This window comes from Myotis myotis, unplaced genomic scaffold, assembly GCF_014108235.1.
Source record: "Myotis myotis isolate mMyoMyo1 unplaced genomic scaffold, mMyoMyo1.p scaffold_m19_p_5, whole genome shotgun sequence".
Classification (NCBI taxonomy): Eukaryota; Metazoa; Chordata; class Mammalia; order Chiroptera; family Vespertilionidae; genus Myotis; species Myotis myotis.
In genome coordinates this window covers 74336710-74358555 of record NW_023416357.1, presented here as the reverse complement: position 1 = coordinate 74358555, position 21846 = coordinate 74336710, and the positions used below count along the sequence as shown (strand labels likewise).

The 21846-nt window shown below is 42.4% G+C and overlaps 1 protein-coding gene across 4 annotated transcripts in view; it reads right to left on the bottom strand.

Annotated features, from left to right (window-relative positions):
• SNX24 (sorting nexin 24) overlaps positions 1–21846 on the bottom strand; it is a 133004-nt gene that overhangs the window by 8506 nt on the left and 102652 nt on the right. The window lies entirely within an intron of this gene.

The window sequence follows — 21846 nt, the reverse complement described above, 5'->3', positions numbered from 1 at the left end:
CTGCACATTTGCCGCTCCCTCCTTTTTGCAAAGATCATGGAAAAAGCATCAATGAATGAAATTAACCTCTGTAATTAATATAACTATTTTCAAGGGTCATTTTGACAATGTACCATGGCTGTTTTTCCCCCAACAAGCAAATGTCGTTTAAAGAACAATGAGAATAATGGTGAAATATCATTCACACAGCTGATCAGGAACAGCTCTGCAGGGTGGTGCATACGGTACATAACAAATGACAAAAGGAAGGTCGAATTATGTGTGCCCTGTATATGCATAATTCCATGTATTGTTTTTTTGCCATATTTTACACACTGAGCTACCCCATTTCGTACAGTTCTGGAATACTGTTATCCAGTTCAGGACACATGAATGGAGTGAGCAACTACGCAGGTCACCCGTCCTAGCGGTCTGACCTCTGTACCACACTAGTGCTCAACCCTCCTGCTGTTCAGTCCCTGGAAAGGGATCATCTCAAGAGCCAGTCCTGTCTGCGGCTGTTACAGGTCCTTATACACCCCATTGTGCCCACTGAAGTTTAAGGAATAAACAAGAGGCAAAAAGAAAAGTGCTTGGGGGTTACACTTTATTAAATAAACAAATAGCATCTATTCTATTAGGCACTGGGATATGGTAGTGAGTACAACGGTCCAGTAGAGTATGGGTTCGTAGAGAAAATTGGTGACAAACAAGTAGACAACACACATAACCTAAACTTCCTTAGAATACAGCGATATGGAATTGAAAAACTCTGCCACTCTCCAAATGTTTTCCCATCCACCCATCCACCTGCCCACCCACCCGTCCATCCATTCACCCACCCATCCTTCCATCTATCTAAACGTTTACTCTTTTCTTTATAAAAAAAGTAGAAAAATGAAACATTCATAAAATAAAGAAAAATATTCCTCTACCCAGGGGCATACTTCCATTACTATTTCAGTTAATTTCCTTCAAATCATGTGACCTTCATCTGAACTTCATCTACCTGAGGAAATTTGGGGGATTCAAAAGGCCATTTCAGCGCCCAGAACTCTAGGTTCCAGGCACCATCATGCAAATGAAGCTTCAAGGCATTTCTGACATAACATGAGTTGCAGTGATTACCTACTTGTTTCTAGCTATCAGGTTAAGAGAATACCATCATCTGTATTTGAATAAAAAAGCTTAATGTTGTAACAAATAAAACCCAAGCAATAGTTTTAATTATGTGTACAAGTGGTAGCTTTCAGATTAAAATAACGGGGGGGGGGGGGGCTGTAACATTCTTATCTCCACCCCCACCTTTTAAAATAAATTAAATCGATAACAAGTGTGGGACACTTTTAATGACCTGAACTACTTAATTTCCAGGATCTTTAGACATGTCATCCATCACCGCAGTATGGAGGAAGACATCTCTTGAGTGTTCAGGGGTTTACTTTGGTTTTATTAATGCAAGATTTAGGGAATTTTAACAAGGTGAATTGTTTATTTGCCTTGACAGATTGGCTTACAATGCACTGGCTACATCTCCAGCATGATCATTAATGACAAAAGACAGGCAAAAAGCTGTTTACACTGCAACACCAGGACGGGAATGAATCCTGCTCAGCCTCCCCAAACAGAGGATTCCAAACAGATGATGGCATTGTTTTAGGTAATACATACTGGTTTTTAAAAAAGGGAATATAGAAACCTCCAGAAATTTGTGAACATTTCTGCTGAATGTTCACTTGATATGCTCACATGATATTTTCCACAAAGCAACTGCCAATATGGATTTCAGGATTTACAGTTATCAACAAAGTGGCATTGAGGAGTTAGTTAAGCACTCAGTTACATGGTGAGAGTATTTCTTAAATTCTGCTAAGAAGGTATGTAAGAAAATAATTAACCCTTAAGTCCAAGCAGAGAGAGAGTATAATATAGGAGAATGTACCTAATTTAATACAATATATGTAAGTGAATGGCTGTCATGAATTGGTGGAGAGATGCAAAAGAGGCTCAACAAAGTCCTTTGGTTCGTAAACACAAGATCTCATCCCACGAGAGACCCAACAGTGAAGTGGGGGCTCACACTGTCCATTTATATCTTCAGTTTCTTCAAAAGCTTTTGCTCAAGGAGAACCACTCCTTCTAGAAGCTGCACCCCGGGGCCATCCCACATGCTTGGGACCACAGTCTGGGCTAAATCACCCAACTTTATTCAGTAGTTAAGCTCTTAATTGAATATATATATATTTTTTAATTAAATATATATTTAATTAAGAGCTTATCTTAATTAAAATATATATATATTACATTGTTGAATATCTAACCTTACTTCCCCATTGTTTTAGCTTGCTTCTCTTTATTTGTTATTTATCTTCAATGGCCAGTCATGTTCATTCTTTAGAGAGGCAGTGTTGCATAGTAGGAAGCTTAAAAGCAAGACCTGGGTTCAAATACTTCCTCTACCTTAGAGGGTTATTGGGAGGATTGGATGATATCTCCAAGAGTCTCTGGCACACAATTAACATTCAATAAATGCTAATTTGTTTCCTTTGACTCTTTTTGTTGTCTCAATTCCTACCAACCTATTTTATCGGGTTTGAAAGTTTGGATTATTGTCCATGTAGCAAACAGGGCTTCTTGGCCCTCAATGATTCATGGATCCCTTTGAAAACTGGATGAGAGCTGAGGATCTTGCTTGCTGAAAAGGACACATACATATGTAATTGTGCTGACAGTGCCAGAGGTTCCCAGGCCCGACAGCCCAGCCCAGGACACCTGCCGTTAGCAGCACTGGCTAGCGGCATCTGGCACCTGCAACACTGCTGGGTGGACGCGCCTGCCAGAGCCCCAAGGATGGCTGCCTTCTTGCTCAGTTTCCTCCTCCTTTGTCCATTAGAACCCCACTGGAGTGTGTGTCCTGCTATTAGAACTCATTAGCGCTTTCAGCTCTGAGCTGTGGTGGAAAATACTTGTCCGCCGGTGAGGCTACCCTGGTGAAGGATTCTTTCAGTCCTGATCAAGCAGCAAGCTAACCTACTGGTTGGAGCATCTGCCCCCTGGTGGTCAGTGCATGTCATAGCGACTGGTCGACCAGTCCACTGCCCCCTGGTGGTCAGTGCACGCCATAGCGAGCAGTTGAGCGTCCTTAGCATATCATTAGCTTATTACGCTTTGATTGGTTGAATGGACAACTGGATGACCGGGCACTTAGCATATTAGGATTTTATTATATAGGATTTAATTTTTTGTTAATCCTTACTGGAGGATATTTTTTCCATTGTTTTTTAGAGAGTGGAAGGGAGGGGTAGAGACAGAGAGAAAGAGAGAAACATCCATGTGAGAGAAACACATTGATTGGTTGCCTCCCGCACACTTCCTGATCAGGGCGGGGATTGAGCCTGCGACTGAGATAAGTGCCCTTGACCAGAACCCAACTCACGACACTTCAGTCTGAGGGCTGACACTCTAACCACTGAGCAAACTGTCAGGGCATAAGTGTTTAGCTAATAACTGATGGCAGAGTTCTGACATTGCAGGCAAGCTGGGGCGCATGGCTGGGCATCTAATGGATGCAATGAAACATCAGCATTCAAAACAAACATGACAAGTTGAAGAAAAACTTGAAAATATGTCGCATCAAATTAAAATTTACAGGTGTAAGTACTGAGGAGCTGTTTCGGTACAAGTGGGAAAGGAGCTGAGCGATCCCCACCCTCCACTGAAGGCAGCATGATCTTCTTCCAGAGGACGCGGTCACCCAGAGGGGTGCTGAGCAGGGAATGAGGCAGGGGAGGCCCAGGAGGTATGTGGTCTTTATGTTAACTAACCATTCTGTTAAGGAGGGTGATGGTTTTCAAAGCTGCTGGAATAAGAAGAAAGTACTGTCCAAACCAGCGGAGAAGTCATCTCTAACTGGAACATGTTCAGTAAAACAAGCAAAAAAGGCACATGCATGGGAAGAGCAGGCATCGTAACAGCTGCTAAGCATCCTGTGCTCGGAATGCTGTTAGTTGCTCTTTCAGGCACTTGCAGACTGGAGCTGCTAGACAATTAACAGAAAAACTCACTAACGAAATTCCTGTCCAGTGTATCACTTAGGAAGTATGCAGGTATGCAGACTAAAACCCAGATTATTATTAAGGTGCACAAAGGAAACGGGTTAAAACAAAAAGCTGTCACAAGCGTGTGATACACTATGTAACAGACTTTGCTTCTGCTATATCCAACTCTGGTTAAAACTGGGTAACCAAACGCACCTGGTAAGAAGCAAATATATATATATCCACACAATGTTACTCATTTTCAGAAGAATACATCACTCTCCTTAAAATAAACAGATATTCCTTCAGGAATATCACTCTAGAAATATGGTGGTGGGGGGAATTCCATGCTCTACAAAAAAAATTACCAAAAAATTGCCTGAATTGGGCAAAAACAATAGCATTGCTGCCAGCATCCCTTGCAAGCTCAATGTTTACGCCAGGAGAAATGTTTTATTGACGAGGTACAATTATCATCATGTAGCACAAATCACAAAATCCCAATTTTTCCACCTTATCAGCTTTATAAAATCATGTTCCCAAAGGATCCCATTGATTAGTTGCACATGCTCTTTCTGTGACATCCCAAATACTTAATTGTCAGTTATCTTTTCTTCTTCGGTAAGTAAAATGCACTCACAAAATTACAGAGGGACTTGTTCCGCCTTAACCTTCGTGAGGTGCCATCATGCAGCGGAAAACACCGGGAAAATATCACAGGACAAAGCCGTCCGACAAGGGAGACATATAAACACTGTAATGATTTCCCACGAGTTTCCATTTTAGAAAATTGTCACTACGGCGAGCGTACATGGTGACACATCTCCACCGAGGACGCGGGGAAATCGAACGCTGGCATTCTAGTTAGGTCCAAACCTACCCAGCAGCCAATTATAACAGGAACGGAACATCTTATTGAAAACTTGGACACGACCACTTGGCTAACCTTCCAAGATCGCTGCGCAGAGATGTGCTGTCTTCACGGATTTAATCCTTTTATTCTCCTTTCAAAAGATTTTTAAAAAAAACACACAACACAAACAAACCCACATTTCTTCCCCTTGTCTATCACGGTTTGTTACAAACAGCAGGGAAGCTCTCTGTCACAGGGAACTGAACCAAGGCGGGAGGTTTCCCTGAGTCTTGAAGGCCCTTTTCCTAGCCCATCTGGAGTGATTTGAAATGGCCGATTGCTGGGGTGACAAAGTTCATGACGGTCTTTCCTCGCCTCACCAGGAAAGATGCCTCATCGCACACCTACTTCGGAGGGGCAGCGAAGAACAAGGAGGGAGAAAATCAATACTCCTCACTGCGGTGAGTGGGCTGCGGTGTCCGCGTCCCCTGGGACTGAAACTTACCCGCGCACAAGGCTCTGGCGTCCTCAGTCTTCGCTTGCCCGCGCCCGGCACTTGCTCACAATTTCACAAAATGAGCTACGGTAAGGTGATCAAAGCACCACTTTCAAAAAGCCAGCCAGTACACAGATCTACCAAGGCTGGTGACCTCCTCAGACCTAAAAATCAGATGTGCTTCTGAGGACCCCACTGCACCGCCCGCTCTTAGGAAGAGAGACTGTTCCCCGGACATGTCTGCTCCGTGCCTGGAAAAACTGTACTATTCATAGAATTCCAACAGCCATCTGTTATGGTTTCACAGGCCTTTATAGACTGTCCTGCGAGAAATCTGAGGACCCGCACTCAAAGCTGGATGCTGACGAGGGCCTATTGGAAATGGTCAAGACTCTATGAAAAGAAATAATGTCATTTCCCTTCAGAACAATTGGAAAGAAGAAAGCATTTGTAATCAGATGGCTAAAAAGGCAGAACTAAACATGAGACAATAGAAAGTGTCAAAACCAACCGTCTTTTGAGCTACAGTGGGGCCTTGACTTACAAGTTTAATTAGTTCCGTGACGGAGCTCGTAACTCAAATTACTCGTATGTCAAATCAAAAAGTGAACGAGTGAGACATGTGATGCTGGGCTGATGTTGTGGCGTTCACTGTGACGTTCGCTGCGCCAACTAGTGGTGGGGTATCTGAAGCTGGCTCGTAACCCGAATATTAGCTCGCAACTCAAAGCAAAAAATCGGCCGAGAGATGGCTCGTATCTCGAAAATCTCGTTAGTCGGGACACTCGTAAGTCAAAGCCCCACTGTATTTTAACATCAAAATTTATGTTCTGGAATATTTATTCCTATAAAATGCTTATTTACCACCTGCTAGGTAAAACCACTGGCTCGATGGCTGCAAAGCAAACGTGACCCTGCCCTCCCAGGCCTCCCAGTCTAGTGGGGAAGATGGACTGTGTTCAAATAATCACAGCGATGAATGAATGTGAGCTTACAAGCTGAAACAACTACCTCACAGGAAGTAGGCTGCTGTCTACAAAGTTAGTAACAAAGCACCTTATTACCCTGTGGGGTGAAGGAAAGCTTCCCTGGGGAGGCGGTCCTGCAGCCGGGGGATGAGTGAGCCAACAGGAGAAGAGGAGTGGGGCATTTCTGACACAAAGCACAGCCTGGTCAAAGGCCTGTGGAGGGCGAACGTGGTCCTGGAAGAACAGAAGGGCCTGAGGAAACAATGAAGTGAGCACTAACGCAGAGAACCTGAGCTGGACAGGCTGGGGGGGCTTCAGGGTCAGGAGAAGGATTTTGCTCTTTCCCCTCGGATTTGGGGGCCATCGAGGGTGTCACCTGGGTGGGGGGAAGTGGGGCATGTACGTACACATAACACAGCCGGACCTATATTTTGGTGCCACTGGAACAGCAGGAGTGCTTCTCAGACCCAGGCACCGTGCATTCAGCCCCTGGGCTGGCTCTAACCTGCTTCTTCACCAAGCCACTGAGTTAACGCTAATGACTCCATTTTCATTTTTGGTTCCTTTTCAAATCTGGTCTTTTTTTCTTAGACTATTGATCTTTTCTTATTCCTTTAATTATTTTAGACATTTTCATGTTGGGTGTCTATGAAGTTGCCCTTTTACTTGTTCTTGGGACTTAATCTTGCTATTCTCTGTCTGTTGACAATCACTCACAGCTGTTTATTTTCTTCTGTTTTGTAGTTTTGATCCATAAGCTCAGTACTTGCAGGGCTGCATCTGTGGGATAGGCCAGGCCAGGCCCACGGTATGTCCCCCAGGAGTGGTTTTACTTCGCCTAGGAATCAGCTCCTTGACTGGGATCCCAGGGATACAGGAAGCGTTAAGCCAATGATTACATTATGTTTTTAGATTAGGGGTTCTGAGACCATACGGATGCTGAAAATAAAACCCCCCGAACTCTCACAAAACATGGTTGAGAAGCACTAGGAAAACTTTTGCCAGTGCTCAGTGTATGTTTCTTTATGCCAGTGGTCTCCAAAGTAGGTTACAGACACGTGGGGAATTAGGCAAGACCGTTAATTGTGATTCAGGAATACAAATATTAGCACATCTACTTATTTTAGACTAAAAACTAAAGAAATCTACCTTTTCTAATTTTAATGTATGGATTTTTAGTAGTACATGCATACAGCCTCTTATTAAATGTGCAGCTATTGGGGTGTTATGCACATTTTTTCTCTGATAAGGATATATAGTCCTAGGCCAGCAGGCTATGCCTCTGACTATAGTGCAATAAAGAGTTTGTAACAGCCAGAAAGGCCCAATCTATCCAAACAGCACTATTGAAAAAGCCCACCTTAGCCTAGTTTGTCCTTTTTCTGAGGATGTAAATCTTTATTGGAAATGCCCTTCTTACCTCTTTTCAAGTGGCCAACTCCTGTCTATCTTTCAAGTCTCAGCTCAAGGGTTACTTCTCTTAGGAACCTTTCCCTAAACCCTCAGGTTGGGCTAAGTTAGCTTTTTTTGTTGTTATTGTTGGTAAAATTACACAATAATTTTATGTGATATGATGAATACTAGATTGAGTCACATGAACTTTCACCAATTTAACCTATCAAAGATGGCAAATTTCATATAGCTTACAGCAATAATACTTAATGCATACTCTGTGTCAGACTCTTTATCTTAATTAATTTGCACAATACTGTGAGACACTGTCATTATTCAAAGTCTGTATTTGAGGAGTTTGGGGCTCATAATGGCTATCACCGGCGTGAGCTTTCTCAGGGGGAAGGGGACAGTCAATATCAGAGCCCAGGTCTCACTGGATCTAAAACTACCGATCAACTGATGCATCGAGTCACAGAGTCACTCACTCATGGAATCCCCTTTCTTTCCCTGTATATATGTTTCTACAATAATTATACATTTAATTTATCTCATAGGTAAGTTTAAGGGAACTGTTGAAATTGACTTGCCTCAAATACATTCCTGATTTTTCTTGGATTTTAAATGTATCTTAAAATCTCAACTAATTCTCATAAGTATATAAAGACTCCCAGAAGAAGAAAGGCAACAAATTCCATTAATCTGTGTCCTATATTTGAAAAAATGAAAACAGGAGTAAAATCCAAAGCAATCTGGCCTCATAACATTTCAAAACCTACCTGACAATCTCTGACCAACTTAATTCTTTTTTGACTGGGGAAAATACTTTAAAGCCACATTTTATATACTTTCACTTCTGACCTAACTGTATGTTGAGTAACAATGTGACTCAAATGACAGGTAGCACCAGAATCTACTTTGTTGATGTTCCATTGGAACAAAACAAATTCTAAAAGCAATTATAAACTAGCTACTTACCAGTAAGTGAAAATGAAGTCCAGGGACCAGCACATTTGAATGAAACAGTATTACAAAGCAAACCAAAAATGATACAGTAATTCAAATAATGGGGTGAACACTATGTTAAATATAAATTATAAAATATGCTTATGGAAGTGCTTCCTTATTACTTTAAAGAAGAAACAGTAATCAGAACCAGGCTGCTAAGAAGTTGCCTGGAGAGAGCCTCCAGAGACTGGTTTTTAATGAAAGATTTACAATTAGCATGGCCTGTGCATGTTGATGAATTGATGTTTTAAAGTGTTTAAAGTGCTTGGAAACAATCTGCTCTCTCAAGTCCCTTATACATTCCCCCAACTACCTAGCTTATTTCTCTGAATTATTTAGCATTCTCTTTGTTTTGTTTGTTTATTTATTTATTTATTTATTTATTTATTTATTTAAATACCTTTATTGATTTCAGAGAGGAAGGGAGAGGGAAAGAGAGATAGAAACAATCAATAATGAGAGAGAATCATTGATTGACTGCCTCCTGCAGATTCCCTACTGGGGATCAAGCCTACAACCCAGGCATGTCCCCTTGATTGGAATCAAACCTGGGACCCTTCAGTCCGCAGACTGATGCTCTAGCAAACCAGCTAGGACATCTCCTTCTTTACATACTGTACACTTTACTCCAGCACAGCGGGGTTTCATGTGGTATAGTTTAGATTGATTAGGCCTTCCTAAGTACACATTCTTTTTCCTTTTTAAAAAATTTTTGTTAATCCTACCTGAGGATATTTTTTCCATTGATTTATTTTTTATTTTTTAGAGAGTAGAAAGAGGAGGTGGAGAGGGGCGAGAGAAAGAGAGAGAGAGAAATATCTATGTGAGAGAGACATATTGATTGGTTGCCTCCCCTACGTGCCTGACCAGGGCCAGGGATCGAACCCGTGACCCAGGTATGTGCCCTTGACAGGGAATTGAACCAGAGACCCTTCAGTGCATGGACCAATGCTCTAACCACTGAGGACACTGGTAAGGGTTAGGCATACCCATTCTTACTCACTATAGTAACACACAGTGTACTGGGAAATATATATATATGTATATGTATATGTATATATATATATATATATATATATATATATATATACATATACATATATATATATATGTGTGTATATATATATATACATATACATATATATATATATATATGTGTGTGTGTGTATATATATATATATATATATACATACACACACATACTAGAGGCCCGGTGCACAAAAATTTGTGCACTCGGGGGGGGGGGGGTCCCTCAGCCTGGCCTGTGCCCTCTCACAGTCTGGGACCCCTCGGGAGATAACGACCTGCTGGCTTAGGCCTGCTTCCGGGTGGCAGAGGGCAGGCCCAATCCCTAGGTGCAGCCCCTGGTCAGGCTCAGAGCAGGGCTGATTGGGGAGTTGGGGCGCCGCCCCCTGTCATGCACAGAGCAGGGCGGATCGGGAGGTTGCAATGCCACCCTGTCACGCTCAAGGTAGGGCCGATTGGGGGGTTGGGGCACCGCCCCCTGTCACACTCAAGGCAGGGTCGATGGGGAGGTTGCAGCGCCACCCCCTATCACGCACAGAGCAGGGCCGATCAGGGGGTTGGGGCGTTGCCCCCTGTCACTCACAGAGCAGGGCCCATCGGGGGGGTGGGGCTCCATACCCTGTCACACACAGAGCAGGGTTGATCAGGGGTTTGGGGAGCTCCTCCCTGTCACGCACAGAGCAGGGCCCATCGGGGGTTGGGGCGCTCCCCCCTGTCACACACAGAGTAGGGCCGATAGGGGAGTTGGGGCACCGCCCCCTGTCACACACAGCGCAGGGCGGATCAGGGGGTTGGGGCACTGCACCCTGTCACACTCAGGGCAGGGCCAATGGGGAGGTTATGGCTCTACCCCATCACACACAGAGCAGGGCCCGTGGGGGGGGGGGGGGGGATGTTGAGGCGCCACCCTCTATCACCCACAGAGCAGGGCCGATCAGGGGGTTGGGGTGCCGCCACTCTCACACTCAGGGCAGGGCCGATGGGGAGGTTATGACTCTACCCTGTCACACACAGAGCAGGGCCCGTGGGGGGGGCGGGGTTTGGGGCGCCGCACCCTGTCACACACAGAGCCGCAGGGCGATCAGGGGGTTGGGGAGCTCTCCCCTATCAGGCACAGAGCAGGGCTGATCAGGGGTTGGGGCGCCGTCCCCTGTCACGAACAGAGCAGGGCAGATAGGGAGGTTGTGGCCCCGCCCAGTCACACACAGAACCGCAGGGCGATCAGTGGGTTTGGGCGCTGCCCCGTCATGCTGATCCCGGTGCCGGGAGGCCTTTCGGCTCCGCTGATCCCGGTGCTGGGAGGCATATTACCCTTTTACTATATAGGATGGAGGCCTGGTGCATGGGTGGGGCCCACCTGGTTTGCCCTGAAGGGTGTCCTGGATCAGGGTGGGGGTCCCCACTGGGGTGCCTGGCCAGCCTGCGTGAGGGATGATGGCTATTTGCAGCTGGTCACACACCCTTCAGGGTGGGGGTCCCCACTGGGGTGCCTGGCCAGTCTGGGTGAGGGGCTGAGGGCTGTTTTCAGGCTGGCGGGTGACTGAAGCTCCCAATTGCTCCTTTTTTTCTTTTTTCTTTTTTTATTCTGGGCCAGCTTTAGCTCTGGCTCCAGCTCTTAGGCCTCCGCTGCTTAAAGCAGGTATCTGGTTTGTTTGGGTTCTATAATCGAAACACTGTATCAACTCCAGCTCTGAGATCCCAGCTGGCTGAAAGCAGGTTTCTGGGCTTTTTTTAGCTTCTATATTTGTAACAATGTTTCAAACTGCAAGCTCAGAGGCCGGCAAGGCAGGCAGGGAATGTTGGTTTCCTCCGTCACTGAAGCAAGCAAGCCTCATGTTCGTTTCAAGCTGCCTGGCTGCCGGCCGCCATCTTGGCTGGCAGTTAATTTGCATATCGCCCTGATTAGCCAATGGGAAGGGTAGCGGATGTACGGCTAATTACCATGTTTCTCTTTTATTAGATAGGATATATATTAATAAAGACCTTCAACACCATTGTACATTTGTTCACTTATAAGCACCACATCATGGAGTCTCCTCTTTAAAAGCTATGGTTATGCAGTTAATGTTTTACAGGAATTAAAAAACTCTGGATGAGCAAAGCTCATAGTGCATGGCACTCAGTGGGGACACTGAGTGGGGAATGGCCTGAGATGCAGAAGGGACTCCTCAGTGAAATGATGTAAAGAATGAAATGTGGCCCTTAGTAGAGACAGCTCATAGATCTAAAGTTAAAAACAAATTGACGTAGGAAATACCAAAGAAAGAACCCTTGACCTCCTGGCTGCAACAAGAAATGCAGTCAATGACATTGTTCACATAAAACCAGGTGGGTGGATAAGAGCCCTGGAGACTAGACCAGGGGTGGGCAAACTTTTTGACTCGAGGGCCATAATGGGTTCTTAAACTGGACCAGAGGGCCGGAACAAAAGCATGGATGGAGTGTTTGTGTGAACTAATATAAATTCAAAGTAAACATCATTACATAAAAGGGTACGGTCTTTTTTTGTTTTTAGTTTTATTCATTTCAAACGGGCCAGATCCGGCCTGCGGGCCATAGTTTGCCCAAGGCTGGACTAGACCAAGGGAGAGGGAACACAACAGCTTGAAAGGTGAGAAAGGAGCCTAAATGTACATGGCTGCTCACCAATGGGCAGTAAGTCCTAGCAGGGCACTGCTCTCTGGGTCCATGGGAAAAACACACATATCCTGTAGCCCTTCTCCCAAATCTAACATCGAAATAAATCCTCCCATATCTTGGAGTTAAATTATAGATGTTTATTCAGGGAATTACATCCCACAATGAACGTCATAGACCCTTTCCTGGGGGTTTTCCAGATTATATCAGCCTTTTCTGTTAGACTCCCATGTGTGCCCAGGAGGCAGACATGATTGCATGTAGACTCCCATGTGTGCCCGGGAGGTAGACATGATTGCATGTAGATTCCCATGTGTGCCTGGGAGGTAGACATGATTGCATGTAGACTCCCATGTGTGCCCAGGAGGCAGGCATGATTGCATATAGACTCCCATGTGTGCCCGGGAGGTAGACATGACTGCATGGAAAGCTACTCCACACTCAGGCAGACACACTTGAACTCTCTCTCTGCCTTCTGCCACTGGAGGCTATGTATGATACAGACTGCCAGTTGTCTGCAAAAGTGCCATTCTTCCCTTCTTTCTTATTAATGGAACACCGATTTTGCTGGGGGGGGGGGGGGGAGTGGTAAATTGCCAAGCTAAAAAAAAAAAAAAAAAAGTGAATGACAGTAACAAAAAGGAATGATAATAAGGAACTCCCCTCCCCAACCTTTCCCAGACTCCCCTGTCATGTGATACAGGTCTGGCCACTAAGAAGTCAGAGGAAGTCATTGGATAGAAAGATCCAAAAAGCTCCCTAAAAGTGAATGCTCAGGCTCTGGAGCCCTCCTCTTTTTGCCCATCTCACTCCCCTTTCCGTCCTCTTCTTGCCCGGAATATGAGCATGATCTCCGAGCTCAGCTGCCATCATGTGATCATGACATCCAATCATTGACAATCTGAAGTCAATAAACCCAAACCCACAATTACCTACCCCTGATAGTGCTTGAGAAAAGAATAGCTTGAGAAAGATAAATCCAAGTTTTAGTTCAGTGCTGGTATTTGGCCTTTACCTCTTGCCTCTGAAGTCCTGTTTTTAGCACACAGAGCAGAGTACTGGGAAGAATATTTTTTTAAAAGGAGAGAAGAAAAAAACAACTCTGTTATTCTTTTAATTTACTACGTTAGTGCTGGGTAGAATACTATTACAAGGAAGGAAGAAAGAAAGGAAGGAAGGAAAGGAAAGGAAAAGAAAGGAAGGAAAGAAGGAAGGAAGGGAGGGAGAAAAAAACAACCAACCCTGATGGTCTATTTTTAATGTACTGCTTTTAAAAAAAAAGTGCACAACATACAGAATAGCCCATGAAAAATGATAAAGCAATTAGGTTCACACACACATTACACTGTCTATAAAAAGCAAGAAAAGGGCCAATATGTGAAAAGCACGTCACACGTACTACGAAACAGTAAAGAAATGAAGCATATGGGTAATGAGATGAGACTAAACAAAGAAAAATGTAAGCTGATTATCCAGAAAAATATCCTACCGAATTGGGCCTGTTAAACAAATCATAGCCAGTATCCCTATGGAAATGGAAAGGGTTTCATTAAGTGTATCTTACAAAGGATGTCCAAACCACTGTAGAATGGACCAGAGGGAATAATTTAGCATTGGCTGCTGGAAGAAAATACAATTCTAGTTTATCAGGTACTGTTAATCACAAATTTTATGATCTTTTAACAGTTTTCTATTAAGAGCAATTAAAGGGAAGTAGCAAAGGTTTACGCTCTTACTCTAGCAAGTTAAAATGACTACCTACATCTCCAAGCAGAAGTTTTACAGCCTAAAGATCTTACCTGAGTTTGAGGGACAAACACTGTTTACTGAAAAATTAAATAAATAATAAAAAGCTGTAAGCCGTGCCTCTGGTGTCTGAAGATTACATACTTGGGGTCATTTCTGCTCCCTGCTCATGGCTGTCCTTGGTGCACAGGCTGCTGAGGAGCCAGACATCACTGATGCTGGGTGGAGGTGCAGGGAAAACACAAAGATATGGCCAAATACAACAGAGGGCCCAGTGCGCAACCACCTGTACACCTCGTCAGGCCGTACACTCACCGCCCTATGCACCAGCCCAAGCGTCCCAGGCAGTGGTCTATTCAACCACCCCCACCCCAGCCTAACTGTGCCCCAGAAAGGAGCCACGGAGGGAGGTGGTTTCAGTTTAAGAGAACTGTATGCACTGTGGAACATTTATTTACTTAAATTGCTTAAGATTAATCTGCCTGCTGTGTTTGGCAGACAGTCGTAGGCAAGTTTCTCAGGTCCTTTATACTCCAATAGGGTCAATAATGGTATCTATGCCAGAGATTGTAGTCATGATGAAAGAAGACTCATGCCTATAAAGAAACTGATACAAGTACCTGGTATACTGTAAGCACCTAATAAATACTATTTATTATTCTTCTTAGTGGTAGTGGGAATGTAAGATGAACAAAAATAACATATGATAGCCCTAGCCAGTTTGCCTCAGTGAATAGAGCATCGGCCTGCGGACTGAAAGGTCCCAGGTTCGATTCTGGTCAAGGGCACGATCCCCAGTAGGGGGTGTGCAGGAGGCAGCCGATCAATGATTCTCTCTCATCACTGATGTTTCTATCTCTCTCTCCCCCTCTCCCTTCCTATCTGAAATCAATAACAATATATTTTAAAAAACATATTATAGAAGCTGAATAAATAACTCACTTAATGAAAGAGACATTTTATTATGTGGTTTTACTTCTGTCATTAACTTCTGATAAAAAGCTTGTGCTCTGCATATAATCCAACTATGTTGTAACTTCCTGGCCCCTTAATGATACAGAGGCAGAGAAGCATCAAACAGACAGTCAAACTATAGCGGAAATGCTGGAGGGTTGAGGGGGAGGTAAGAGATCAACCAAAGGACTTGTATGCATACATATAAGCATAACGAATGGACACGAGACACTGGGGGGTAGGGGTGGCTGGGGGAAGGTCAATGGGGGGGAAAAAGGAGACATATGTACTACTATTTGTAATACTTTAAACAATAAAAAGAAAAATTTTTTTAAAAAAGCTTGTGCTTTGCATATAATCCAACTATGTTGTAACTTCCTGGCCTCTTAATGCATGCACTACTGCATACACACAGGCCAAAGTATTTGTTCTACTGGATTTTTGTACGGAACTCATTCAGTCATATCTTCAAAGCACTATCTCTGTGGGCCAGTCAGCTCAGACTTGACCTAGCTCTGGTCTATTGAGCCCTTCTGTGCAATGATGTTGCCCTCTCCTATCAGTGAGACCTCTGATCCACTGATCTGGAACTTTCTCACTTCCATCAGCCCTTTCTGACATTTCTGCACAACTTGTCCAGCTTAAGAGTCCATGATCCACCATCATAATCAGTTCCCTGAAATGTCTCTGATACATCAGCCCCCCTCCTTCTGCTGTCCTCAGGACACCCCGGTTCTGGTATACTCTCTCCCCGAAGGGTTCTTGTGACTCCTTCTCTCACAGCCTTTTGGTCCTTCAAGGGTTAGCTGCTCCCCCTTCACCCTCCGGCTAGAGGTGAGCCCACAGCCCCTCTGTGAGCTCTATAGCCAAGCTGTGGCTGCATATTTAAGCAACACTCAACCAAGGAGGAAGACAGAGGGAAACTGATAAAGAGGGTCATGAGACTAGATGATGTGCCTTATGGTGACTTACCAACAAAATAAGTGACTGCTCACCTGAGTCTTAGGAAAAATAAACCAACAGAGCAGTGGTGCTGCCATTTGTTGTCAGAAGTATCCTGCTAGTCAAATGAGGGCCTTTTCAACCCTTTTATTGCAGCTCATTGATGAGACATTGGAAACAGCCTTGTTCAGTACACTTATTAATTTAAGAAATGCAGGTTGAAAACCAACAAGCTTAATTTGTCTTTAATTTTTAAATCTTTTTATCATAGTAAGTGCTAAAAACATTTGTTAACATTTCAAATGTTTTCTACCTTTTTTTTTTTTTTTTTTTTTACACAACCCACCATGTCTTCATTTTGGGAAGAGGAAAACAGGCATTTGCCAAAACAATCTTGTCTTGAGCACAATTTTGCAACCGGAAAACAACTGAACCAGGCATCAACTAGAACTCTCAAAACATGCCCTGGATAACCAATAATGCAGTGCAAAGAAGCTTCCCGACTGTGATAACTTTTCTTGTTTTGTCTCACTGATATTTCCTTATGAGGGTTTTTGGGTCCAAGTAAACTCCCGAGGACTGATCTGACATTCCCTTTGAAACTGATTATATTAAACAGCAGGTGCCCACTTCAAGTCTGAGCAGTAATCTAAAGGGAAAAATCTCCCTTCCAAGTTAAGACTTTCATTTCAACAGACCGCTGCAAGGGGAACGGGCTGCAGAGAGAAGAGTGCTGTTTGAACTCTACCACTAAACCCAGTTTTGATAGGATAGACATTTCTTTACTTGAATGCAAATAGAGATTATTCTGGGAAAAACACTGATGCTAATGCTATACTAAATCAAAGGGTCTCAGGATTGTTCAGTGGTTTTCTGTTATTAATATGATGAATGGCTACACAATTAATATGAATATTTAGCCAACCTCACAGTACACCTTTTCAATTATATCATCTTCACTCTAAATAAAAATAGAAGCAATACAATCATAGTTTTAAAATAACAGCTGTCACTTTGCCGCTTGTGTTTGAAGGATCTTGAATAGGCAGTCATGCTAACATGCTAAGCTAAACTCCTGGTCTTGGCATGAAAGTCTGCCTTGATCAGTAACTCAAAAGAATATGACTTTGATGTGAGCAGAATCGTTAATAGTTATTTTATGCATATGATATACAATAGAACCAAACATTCAAAAATGCTTGAAATTCACATTTTTAAATTGCTTTAAGATGTCCTTTAGATATGCAAAAGTCAGAAGGAGATGCAAAATTTAAATAATACTGTATTTAAAAGAAAAAATAAGGGAATGGAAAAGGAAGAATAAACAAAATAAAACCTAAATTATTGCACCTGTGAACAATATCATTTGAGCTCCTTATTAGGAATAGATATGAATTTCATTTATTTCTGTCTTTGGGACTAATTTAATAATTATTCTTTTAAATATTGAGACGAAAATATCTATTGAAAATAGAACCTTCCTTTAGTCTAATTTCCTCAATTTCTAAGTAAAACTGGTAGATGAGCTTTGGAAGTAAATATTTATAATTTTATTTGGAGAAGCAGAACTATTACTAGTGATACCTTTTATTATTATTATAACTACTACTACTATTATTATTGACATAGCGTTTAAAAAGTTAACATTTTTTCCAAATTGAAATATCTAATGCTTAGGCAAATACTTCATTTATTATCCATTACAGATAATAAAAGGTCTCCTGTGGATGGACTTAACTATTTTTACTTTTAAATTTAATGCCAGTGTTTATTTTACTAAAATGCTTTGTTGAAAGCTAAGTAAATTCTCTAAACCACCCAAGTAACAAGCCAAATTGATCTCCCTTTAGTATTTGTGCATTACTATACACATTTATTTCATACACACGTTAACACTGTAGTTGTTTAGACATCTGAGTGGCCAAGCCAAATTCCTCAAAGGCACGGATTATGTGTCAGCAATTTGCCCTGTGCCAGGCAGCTCCCATAGTAGATGCTCAATAAATATCTACTAGACATTAGCAACTTTTCCCATTTGTTGACAGGATGTTACATATTCTAATAACTACAAAATTGCATTCCATGAGAAATGCTTATCACTTACTATTTTTAGATGACCCATAGGTCTTCTTTTTCCCCCAGTAGAACAAATAATTAAGTTGCCTGTAATTCTAAATGTTTGTAATACATAAAGTAGTTTAATTTGCTGCAAAATACTACATTTTACATGCTAAATGACATATGATCGAACATGTGCTAAAACAAAGGGGCCTGCAATCTTCACCAGGTGAGTAAGTGGCAGTGGGATACGACACAGCCGCTCCTTCCGTTCAATCCCACCGCAGCAGGCAGCCCTGGGAGTCCCTGGACACACAGCAGGCGCTCAACAAATGTGAGCTTCCCTTTCCTCTCCCCTTGGAAGTCACTACCACTGAGGAGCCAGGGATGCAATTTCTATAATCTGCTCTTCCCTGGAAAATGTGTGTTCCAAAGGAAATGACCACACATGAGCAGAATGAGTTCAACTACTTTCTTTCTGCCTTTATCTCCCCCCACTTCCTTCCTTCTGTATCATTCTCTTGACTGTCTGGAAGTGCAGGCTCCAACAGCCACATGTTAAGATACAGTCATAACTTTTCAGTGTGGTGTACATTTCAAGGGCAAGTCACCTTCCAAATGTAAAGCAGACTGGTGAGTAGAGATTCGAAGACTAATGAATAAGAAAAGAGAGGCAGCACCAATTGTTAATATGTATTTGATTTTTCAAATTTATAATAAAAGTTGCTCAAACTGTGCAGGGAAAAAAGAACATTTGGGGGGCATGAGGGAAATTTGGGAGAGCGATAAAAATGTTCTAAAACTGGATTGTGCCCATGGTCACATAACGCTATCAATTTACTAAATATGATTGAACTGTACACTTATAATCTGTGCTGTCTGGTATGTAGATTATACCCCAGTAAAGCTATTAAAAATGTGTATCTTTTCCCACAATTCAAGAGTCTAATTGTCAAGTGATTTGGCTAAATCTATACTGTAAGATGCTGACCAACTTTTTCTTAGGATCAATAAAAAGACTGTTTAAATACGGCTGATACTTGGTGTCAGATGTTGCCAAGAGTATGGAGGGAAATATTTTTTTCCTAATAAAAGATGAATTAAACATGCCACTTTTTGTATACATAATTGTATGTCAGGTAAAAATAGTAAATGGTAAATAGTAAGAAATACTAAATGGGCCCAAATTAAATGTTTTACCTGAATTAGGACAAGTCCAAAATGAGGAATTTTCAGTAGATTTCAATAACAACCTCTATCTAATGAGCCAATCAATCCCAACCTTAATAATCTGCTTCTATTTTTTCCACAATCAACACATTGGTGTGCGGATGGAGCGCTGGTAGCTTGGTTTTGATCTGAAGCATTCTAAGGTCTCTCCTACAATATCATCTGCACTTTCAGTTTGCAGGTTACCTCTTGGCTTCATGGACACAGCTCTTGTCTGAAACAAGCCATGAGCATTGCCGATACCAGGGGCCCTGCCCCTGCCAGGACTCGCCTTTCCCGGACTTGTTCTGCTCACCCACCCACACAGAGTAGGGAAGAGAAGAGCTTCATTTTCTTCTAAGATTCTTTTGAGTTTGACAGACCTGATGCCAACGAGCCTTCTCTTTCTACCTTGGAAATGAGCGCTCGTATTTCATAGGAAAAGCACTGCGTAAATATTCCCTTCACCACACTAGGTAGTGGAAGGGACACTGGGTGAGTAAAATATGGCGATAGCCCATAAGGACACTCCCACTCAACACCCCAGCTTTTCAGGTCGGCCCCTTTCTCCTTAAACCCCTCTGTTCTCCAAGTCTGTCTCTTGTGTGAAAGGTTTGAGAAATCTGTTGGGTTTTCTGATACTTAGCAGAAGAGGGGGCAAAATCTGAAGGGCAACCTCTTCTATTACAGAAGCAAATAAATTAAATTCATCTTCACCTCCCAAAACCTTTATCGCCAGGGCAGTAGGGGTACAGAAAGGGAAGAGGCAGAACTAACATGCACTCAGGACTCCCCTGGGATCAAGGGCAGTGAACTTGCCCTTCTCCCCCACAAATAAGGAAATCACCTTATAATGAAATGTTTCTATTATAAAGAATAACATTTGTGTGAATGCTTTTGGAACAGTCATTGTAATAACAGTTTATGAGATAGAACCTAATAAGTTCTGTTATTATGAGCAAACAGCTTCATTATATATTTGTGTTATTTTACTTATGTTTAAAATTACAAATGCAAAAATATTAAGTTATTTAACTAAGCTTCACTAATATGTATATCACTGAATGATAAATACATGTGTATTATGTGGATATATTTGCTATTTGTTCCCATTGTTTTTGACAAGTAGTTTTCAGCATTTAATGAGTCTGGAAGGGAAAGAAAGCCACCATTGGTAGGTCAGCCAATCCTTTAGTTTTTGAGATGTAAAGTCATTGTTGGACACAGATTCAAGGAAAATGTAAGTTCAATATCTGTAACTACCTATTATGGAAAGACATTTTGAAACCAAATGTGATCGCTGACAGAGGGTGTGGGCGGACTGTTGCATAAATGGAGAAGGCACAACTGGTAAATAAGAAGGGGCTGTCCGCACGACTTACGTGTGCATTTAAGTTGAAGGCCAGATGGCTCAGCGGTGGACATTACCTGATATCTGAAGATTACCTAATTCCTAAAGGCAGGAGGAAAGATTTTATCTAGGTTTTTAAAAAATAGAACATGCTTCAAATTAGTATTCCGTGATCACTACTGTCTTTGTTATTCACTGGAGACATCTGCATAAGTGAGTACCACTTCAAAAGCACCAACACAAATCTGATGATTACATTAATTCAGGTTGCCCCTTAAGCAGGTATTCATGGTTTCCAAATAAGATTTCTTTTCCTTAGGATTTTAGGGAAGGATATCAGTCCCTCTTGGCTCCCATCCTGGTCCCCAAATCTAAACCCCTTTTCACAATGCAGTGGGCATGCAGGGTTGCAGGCTGCTCCTTAACTATGGAAGCAAATCAATAGCAGCTGAATGCCATCTGCTTCGGGCCGCAGAACAGAACCAAAGTGGAAGCCATGCATCTTCCCTTATTGAAAGGTTATTTTATGCAAGTAAACAATTCATCGTCTTCTTGCACGCTTGATGCTCATTTACCACTTTGATCAATAAAATATGCAAAACAACAAAAAAATTGAATCCTAAGAGTAGTTCTGATGCCAGCGTGATAGTTAATCAATACCCGGCCTCTGTTCAGGAGGGCAATTGGTGGGGGTACTCTGCTTGTAACCTGTGAAATCCACGGTGGTAGACGTGGCTCTTTTTTCAGAAAAGACTTCCTTTTAGAAGGAAGTATATTACGTTTACTCTATAAATGACATAGGAGAACATTCTCATTGAATTACATCAAAATACTAACATCAACAGGCCTGAATGTTACTGATTCAAGCCAGTACTTCTCAAAGCTCAAGAAAAAGTCATTTTGGTTTCTATGTTTTTTAGAATCTTAAAGACAAATATTGGATGAGATCATTGACATGAACCTTTGGACAGCAACCCTTTTGGCTCTAAGTTCTCTTATTCAGGCTTGGTTTTCAATGTATTCATGCTTCACGTGAACTCAGTTTTTCTTCTAAAAACAAACTGCTGTGGGGATTTCTTGTACACAGTGTTTCTTTCAGTCAGACCACAAGCTGCCTTATTATATTAAACCTCTTGACAATCGATGCAGGCAGAGTACTTTTCCCCCAACAAAGAAAACTATATCATCTT